Here is a 7,335-nt window from a genome sequence, read left to right on the forward strand (position 1 = left end):
CAATCACTCTTTCATTGACATTGTCTTCATTCTCATTTGCTTTCATAGGAGCCTTTTTTTTGTCTTCAACTGCTTGGCATGCAGCATTGAAATAATAGTAAGGCATATGTATTCTTATAAAGAAAGAGTAGCACCAACAGTAGTAAAGGGAAGCAAAAGAAATTGATAAAGATAAAACCTTCACTTAATTTTAAGCATTTTAATGGTCCTGGAGTTGCTCCCTCTGAGTTGCTGGATTTGTTTCCTCTGCAAAGCTATGGCCCTTCTGATGAGCATTTTGCTCTAAGGAAATAAACAAGAGCAATCAAGGTAATTAGCTCTCTATAGAGAAGATTTGGTGAAGAAACTAAACCAGGAAATTAAACTGACAGAAGATGTTGAGACAACAGTGCATTTGTCATCCAAGCACCACCTGGTACATCTTAGCACCATCTGGTGGATTTGGGAAGTATCTATATATCACAAACTGTGAGCAAGTAAGCAACTCATTGCACCATCCTCCCAAGTTATCTAAGAAGCACTTTGGAATTTTACTGCAGACAGATAATGTAGTGCTCCTATAACGAACACCAGCTAGATAAAAATCAGCTCTGGGTGCCTCATCCACTAATTGTTCTGAAAAATACTTGAGTTCCAATTGTACCGAAACCAAGAGCCTGATATTCCAGTTATATTTGGTTAAAGGAGATTTTAAAAACATTGTTTTGAGCTCAGTTGGGATCATGTTCCTCTTTTGCCCCTCTGGAAAAATGTTCAGTCTGAATCCTTAAGGACCATGTTTAAAGTGGGCCCACATTTACCTAACGTACTAAAGAGGGAAATTGGCCTGAGCAATACAGAGATTGGATAATCTGCCTTATTGCTCACTGGCTAAAATTGCTGCTTTATTTTCCAAAAGGTCTTTATTCTTTGAATACGGCAGACAAATATGAACCAACACAGGCAAGATTGTCCTTGCTAAAACTGCACTGCCATGGCTTCTCAAAAGAGGTCATTTTGATGACAACATATGATCAAGAGCTTCCTGCAATCAAGCAAGGTGACAGACTTTTAGAAGATCAAATGGATCAATGTACCTTACCCAGAAATGCAAGCTTCTTTTCAGGCTAGCAAGATATTTAAAATTAATGACCTTTCCCAAACTCTGAAAAGTATTAACATTAGCATTTCACTGCCCTGTCAACAGCTCTTCTCAAGAGCAAATGCAACAATTTCATGAGCTAAAAGTGTGTCCTTGTGGAGAAGGACCCATCAAATCTACTGTATAGCCAAGGTTTTATTATGTTGCATTTTCTATAAGGATACAAGGTTAATGGCATCACTCCCTATCTGGTTATGTCTTAGATAATTCCAATTTATTTTATGTTCAACTAACAGGTCAGAACCAGCAGAGTTCCATTTTCTTGGATGTGGCTAACATTTGCTATCCTCTTTGTAAAATTCAACAGTTTGATTATCTTGATGATCTAATTAGAATTGTATGTTTGTATTTTATTTAACTTGAAGCAGAAACTGATCAGTTAATTGCAGGAAAAATAATATGGATCACAGGCATATGGAATGAATAACAACTGCACATGATAAGCCTTCATCGTTTGAATCACTTCCATGTCATCTGTCAGTTTCCTGGAGTCTTAAGCAAAGATGCATAAGGAAGGTGAAGATTCTTGAATCTTTGGTATGCAGACTTTGGAAGAATTACTGAGGACAGAATCAACCACCTCCGCAAGATATGTATTGCTGGCTTGCTTCTGCATGGCTTCTGGGGCAATACTGGCTGTAACTAGAGGAACATAATCTGTTGTCTTATGCAATAGACACAAACATCCCCTAAATGCCGCTGATGATGTTACCTAGCCTGGTAACAAAACATTCGGAAACCAACCCACAAGCTCGGAGAACGAACCTTCACCCGCATGTTGCCTTATCCCAAAACTGACCTTTGGTTCTCTGGGTTCTGGAATGACGATTTCCCTACTTGCATTAGGGGTGGCATCAGGTATAGATATATAATAGGATGTTATTGGCTGATACTGTTGGTAATGAACCCTATGGCCCCAAATGACCCCAGTCAGTGGCTTCATACAGATGTTAATTAAGAAAGGAGAGAGACTCAAGCCTGCCCTGAAACATTCCAAATAACAGGGACCCAGGACTGGACCTCTTCCCCCTACCCATACATATTTCCCTGAAAGTAAGGCCTACCCTGAAAATAAGCCCTAGCTTGATTTTGGGGGGTGGGTCTAATATAAGCTCTTCCCCCAAAATAAGCCCTAGTTTGGGGGCGAGGCACACACTTAAAAATCAAGCTAGGGTAGGGGTGTCAGTGTGGAGCTGCCCCACGCGCCCTGCACTTACTTACCTGGCAGCCGGGCCTCTCCTCGCAGGCCCATTTCTTCTGCAGTGTCTTCTGCAGCCAGGCCTGCATTTCTCAATCACAGGCCTTTCCGGAAGGCCTCTGCAGCAAAGAACCGAGCTATGGATTCAATCCATAGCTCGGTTCTGCAAGACCTCTGCAGCCGAGGACCAAGCTATGGATTGAATCCATAACTTGGTACTCGGCTGCCTAGGCCAGGGGTAGGCAACCTCAGCTCTTTTATGACTCATGGACTTCAACTCCCAGAATTCCGGAGTCAGCACAGCTGACTCGGGAATTCTGGGAATTGAAGTCCATGAGTCATAAAAGGCCTGACTGCAAAATGCAGGCTGGAATGCAGCTGCAGAACAAAGTTGCTCCTTTGGCCCCAGAAGAAGTGGACCTGCTGGGCGGGGCTGTCTTTGGCGAAGGTGAGTAAGACATCCCCCCAAAGTAAGACCTGGTGCCTCTTTTGGAGGCAAAAGAAAAGTAAGACCCGGTCTTATTTTCGGGGAAACACAGGTACCAACCATGGAGGAAGGAGCAAAACAACTACAAAATTGTGCTCCCATTACCAATCTTCGGAGCTTTGCTGATACAATATCAGCATTATATAACCTTCCTTGATTTTTAATTTTTTTTTAAATCTACAGATCCCAATACCGCTGCAAATTTGGCATTGGAGATGTTAGAAGTTCCTCTTTTTCCCATCCTCCAAGTATCCCTCCGAAAAAGTGGCAGTGTTGACCTTTGCAATGAAAGGTTCTACTTCAGCTTTCAAAGATCATTAGCTGAACATTGCTAATTGGTTAAGGGCAAGCAAGATGTAGACTGCTGGTCACTTTGACAAGCATCCACACTCAGGCAATTTTCTTCAGATGGGCACAAAACAAATTAGGAGAAATGTTTGTTGATTATCATTGTGGTTTGCAAAATATTATTCATGTAAATGAGGTATCGGGTGGCCTCTGATCAAAGGTGTTCAAAATCTGTTTTTATAAAAAATAAGTCTCTCTCTACAGTTTTCATCTGCAGCAGTTAAATGCAACCTGATATTCTTCTCATGCTCTGCTTGTGAAATTCTTATTTGCCACCATCAGAATTCAGATACTTGCTATAGATGGCTTCAAAAACGTTAGGATTGGCCGCCGAAAGATGCCGAATTCTATAATCCCATAGTGTCAACTAGGCAACCTGCTATTTCTCAGCATTTCAGATTAGTAATCCCTAACCAGATTGGCCACTAATCAGAGATGGTTATGGCAGTTACCGTTTCCAAACATTTTGAGAGCTCCACATTTCTCCCTTAATCTGATCCAGTTGGCTTTGTCTTAAGTAATTATGACCAATAATTGCATCCTGAGGGCATATGTTTTAAAGCCATCTACTGTTTGAGACTAACTAATTGCTCTTTATTTTGATGGCAACTAGTGAGAACCATTCATGTGCCAATTTCTTATAATAACCAGTGAAATGACCCTCATTATAAAGAGAAAGATTTAAGCAATCCCGCAGGGGAAACGATTTTATACCCTGTTTAGCACCTCCTATAAAATGCAATAAGAGACACTGAGAACTGAGTCAGCCAAGCCCTCCTTGCATTTCTTCAGTCCTCATTCTGCACACAATGTTGCCCTGGGTTTTATTTTTCCTGTAATGCTCATATGCTCTAACATTTATGTGGACTGGCACTTACATTTCTTGATAACCCAGAGGTCAAATACTGCAAATGATCCTTGTCATGGAAAGGAATGTTGAAATTGGCTTCTAACCCAGGCTGTGTTTTTTGTAAAGGAGCTAAAAGCTCAGCTCTTATTTCTCAGACTATTAATCTAGCATTTTTATGAGTCTAGATAAAATTTTTAGTAAGGCAATATTTGCCGAAGGCTCTGAGGCTGAGTCTAGCCGTAGTTTCTGTAGAACTGGTACCCTCACACTGGCTTTATCAAAGGGGCAGAAATTTAGCAGAGATAACTGAGGTCCTTTTTGTAAAGATGAGGAATGATGCTTAATGGAGGGCAGCCTTTGAAAAGTGATTGGAAGCGCTAGCTGGTGCAGGTTGGGGAAGCTCGTCTCCAGAGCGTGTTGGGCAGGACAGAGCTGTCTTTTGGCTGCTAGTTAGCATCTGGGCTCAATCCAAGAAGCTGGCACTTGTCTTTTAAATCCTACTTCAAAAAATGGCTATGCATACTTTTGGTTGATATGCCAGATGTGTTCAATAACTGGAAATTCAATATTTTTGAACGGAGTGTGATTTTCTTCTAAGTAAACATAGGATGATGTTAAGGCAGCAGTAGTTTTTATCTGTTTTTTAGATGGCACTTAACTCCTTTCTCCCTTGATTAAATTTTACATTAAGAATCCCCCCTTTTTTATCTTTTATCAAAATCGTATGTTTGTTTGGTACAATACAGGTAGCCCTCGACTTACAGCAGTTCATTTAGTGACTATCCGAAGTTATAACAGCGCTGAAAAAAAGTGACTTATGACCATTTTTCACACTTATGACCATTGCAGCATCCCCACGGTCAGGAGATCAGAATTCAGATGCTTGGCAATTGGTTTGTATTTATAACGACTTCAGTGTCCTGGGATCACGTGATCCCCTTTTCGTGACCTTCTGACAAGCTAAGTCAATGGGGAAGCCAGATTCACCTAACAACAGTGTTACTAACTTAACAACTGCAATGGTTCACTTAACAACGGTGGCAAGAAAAGTTGTAACGTTCACTTAACAACTGCCTCACTTAGCAACAGAAATTTTGGGCTCAATTATGGTCATAAATTGAGAACTACCTGTACTGCTAGGTATATGATAGCTGGGCTGCAAACAATCAGACTACCACTAGATGGTGATTTCTGTGCTCCTTATTGCCATCTAGTGGTCATCAAAATATTTGGTATAGTACTGTACGTATACTTTCTGCTCATCTGCGGTCTTCTTTGTGATAAGGAATGTGTCCAAATACGATAATGGAAGGTCAGTACTTCAGGTTAAATTCTTATTAGATATGCATCATTCCATTGTTCAATAACTGGTCAAGATAAGGCATAAAATGCCCATATTTTGTGAATTATATTTGGTGCAAAAGAGGGGAACAAGTGAATCTTCCCATCTGTCCAAGGCAAAACTGCTAATGGTGAGAGATGATGGAGCAGCCAGAGATATCTGAAATGCCATAGGTTCCATCCCAGATTTAGAATACAGATTTGGGGGAGAAATGTTTACTCAGAGATGCTTTTGAGTGTTTACTCAAGTTCGAACGATATTAACTTGGTTTAATTTCAAGTGCAAACATCAGATATTTGCTGACATGCCATCTTGTGTTCGTTGAGTGTCCAGAATTTATCGGTTTATTGATATTCTGAGAAAGTTGGGTGGAAAGTCCATCAAGAAGCCCTTTCCCCCAATGCCTTTCCCCACGCTTGCCATTATAACGAGGTTATTGACCACAGCATCTTTCAGAAGCTTTTAATTATAAAAGCCTAAAATAAATAAATAAAGGTAGCCCTCAACTTATAACAGTTTGTTTGGTGACTTTTTGAAATTACAACGGCACTGAAAAAAGTGATTTATAACCCTTTTTCACACCTATGACTTTTGCAGCATCCCCAGGGTCACCTGATCAAAATTCAAACTCTCGGCAACTGATTCATATTTATGACGGTTGCAGTGTCTTGGGGGGGTCACGTGACCCTCTCTTTTGTGACCTTCTGACAAGCAAAGTTAGTGGGGAAGCCGTATTCGCTTGACAACTGTGTTACTGACTTAACAACTGCAGTGATTCCCTTAACAACTGTGGCTAGAAAAGGTCATAAAATGGTGCAAAACTCACTTAATGACTATCTCATTTAGCAACAGAAATGTTGGGCTCTATTGTGGTCGTACATCGAGAACTACCTGTACACAGGCCTACCCTTGGCAGGAGCTTTTCAGGTAATCCTATTTCATTAGAATAGAGCTACTTGTCTTCATTGACTCTCTGTACAAGAAGACAAGAGAGAGAGAAAGCCTGACACCCATGGCTTCTGGACTTCTTTTGAACCTCTTTTCCAGCTATGGTAAAAGGGTATTTTCTTCTGTGATATAAAGTAGCACATGGCATCTCTGCACCTGTGTTTCTTCTCTTCCTCTGTGTCTCACTCAGTTTGTACACTGGGATAGCAAAGTGAAGGCAGCATAGACCCTGCCTCACTGGAATGGGACAACTCATCATGGCCAACTCGCCGTGGACGACTCCCCACAGGACAATTCAACAAATACAAAAGTTAAATTAATTGCAGTGGAACCATGGTTAATAATAATAATAATAATAATAATGATGATGATGATGATGATGATGATGTTGTTGTTGTTGTTGTTGGAAGGGACCTTGGAGGTCATCTAGTCCAACCCCCTGCTCAGGCAGGAAACCCTATACCATTTCAGACAAATGGCTGTCCAGTCTCTTCTTAAAAACTTCCAGTGTTGGAGCATTCACAGCTTCTGGAGGCAGGTTGTTCCACTGGTTAATTGTTCTAATTGTCAGGAAGTTTCTCCTTAGTTCTAGGTTGCCTCTCTCTTTGGTTAGTTTCCATCCGTTGCTTCTTGTCTTGCCTTCAGGCGCTTTGGAAAATAGCTTGACTCCCTCTTCTTTGTGGCAACCCCTGAGATATTGGAACACTGCTATCATGTCCCCCCTCGTCCTTCTCTTCATTAAACTAGACGTATCCAATTCCAGCAACCGTTCCTTATATGTTTTGGCCTCCAGTCCCCTGATCATCTTTGTTGCTCTTCCCTGTATTCTTTCTAGAGTCTCAACAACTTTTTTACATCGTGGTGACCAAAACTGGATGCAGTATTCCAAGTGTGACCTTACCAAGGCACTTTTCCAACACCAAATTTGTTCCCATTCTATTTAGTCTTCAGAGAATGGTCTTGATGCCTTCTACCCTCTTTATAAAATTTCTTTCTAATGTTTTTTGGGCTTTGAAAGAAC

The sequence above is a fragment of the Protobothrops mucrosquamatus genome, unplaced genomic scaffold (genome assembly GCF_001527695.2).
Source record: "Protobothrops mucrosquamatus isolate PMUCROS unplaced genomic scaffold, P.Mucros_1.0 scaffold270, whole genome shotgun sequence".
Taxonomy (NCBI): Eukaryota; Metazoa; Chordata; class Lepidosauria; order Squamata; family Viperidae; genus Protobothrops; species Protobothrops mucrosquamatus.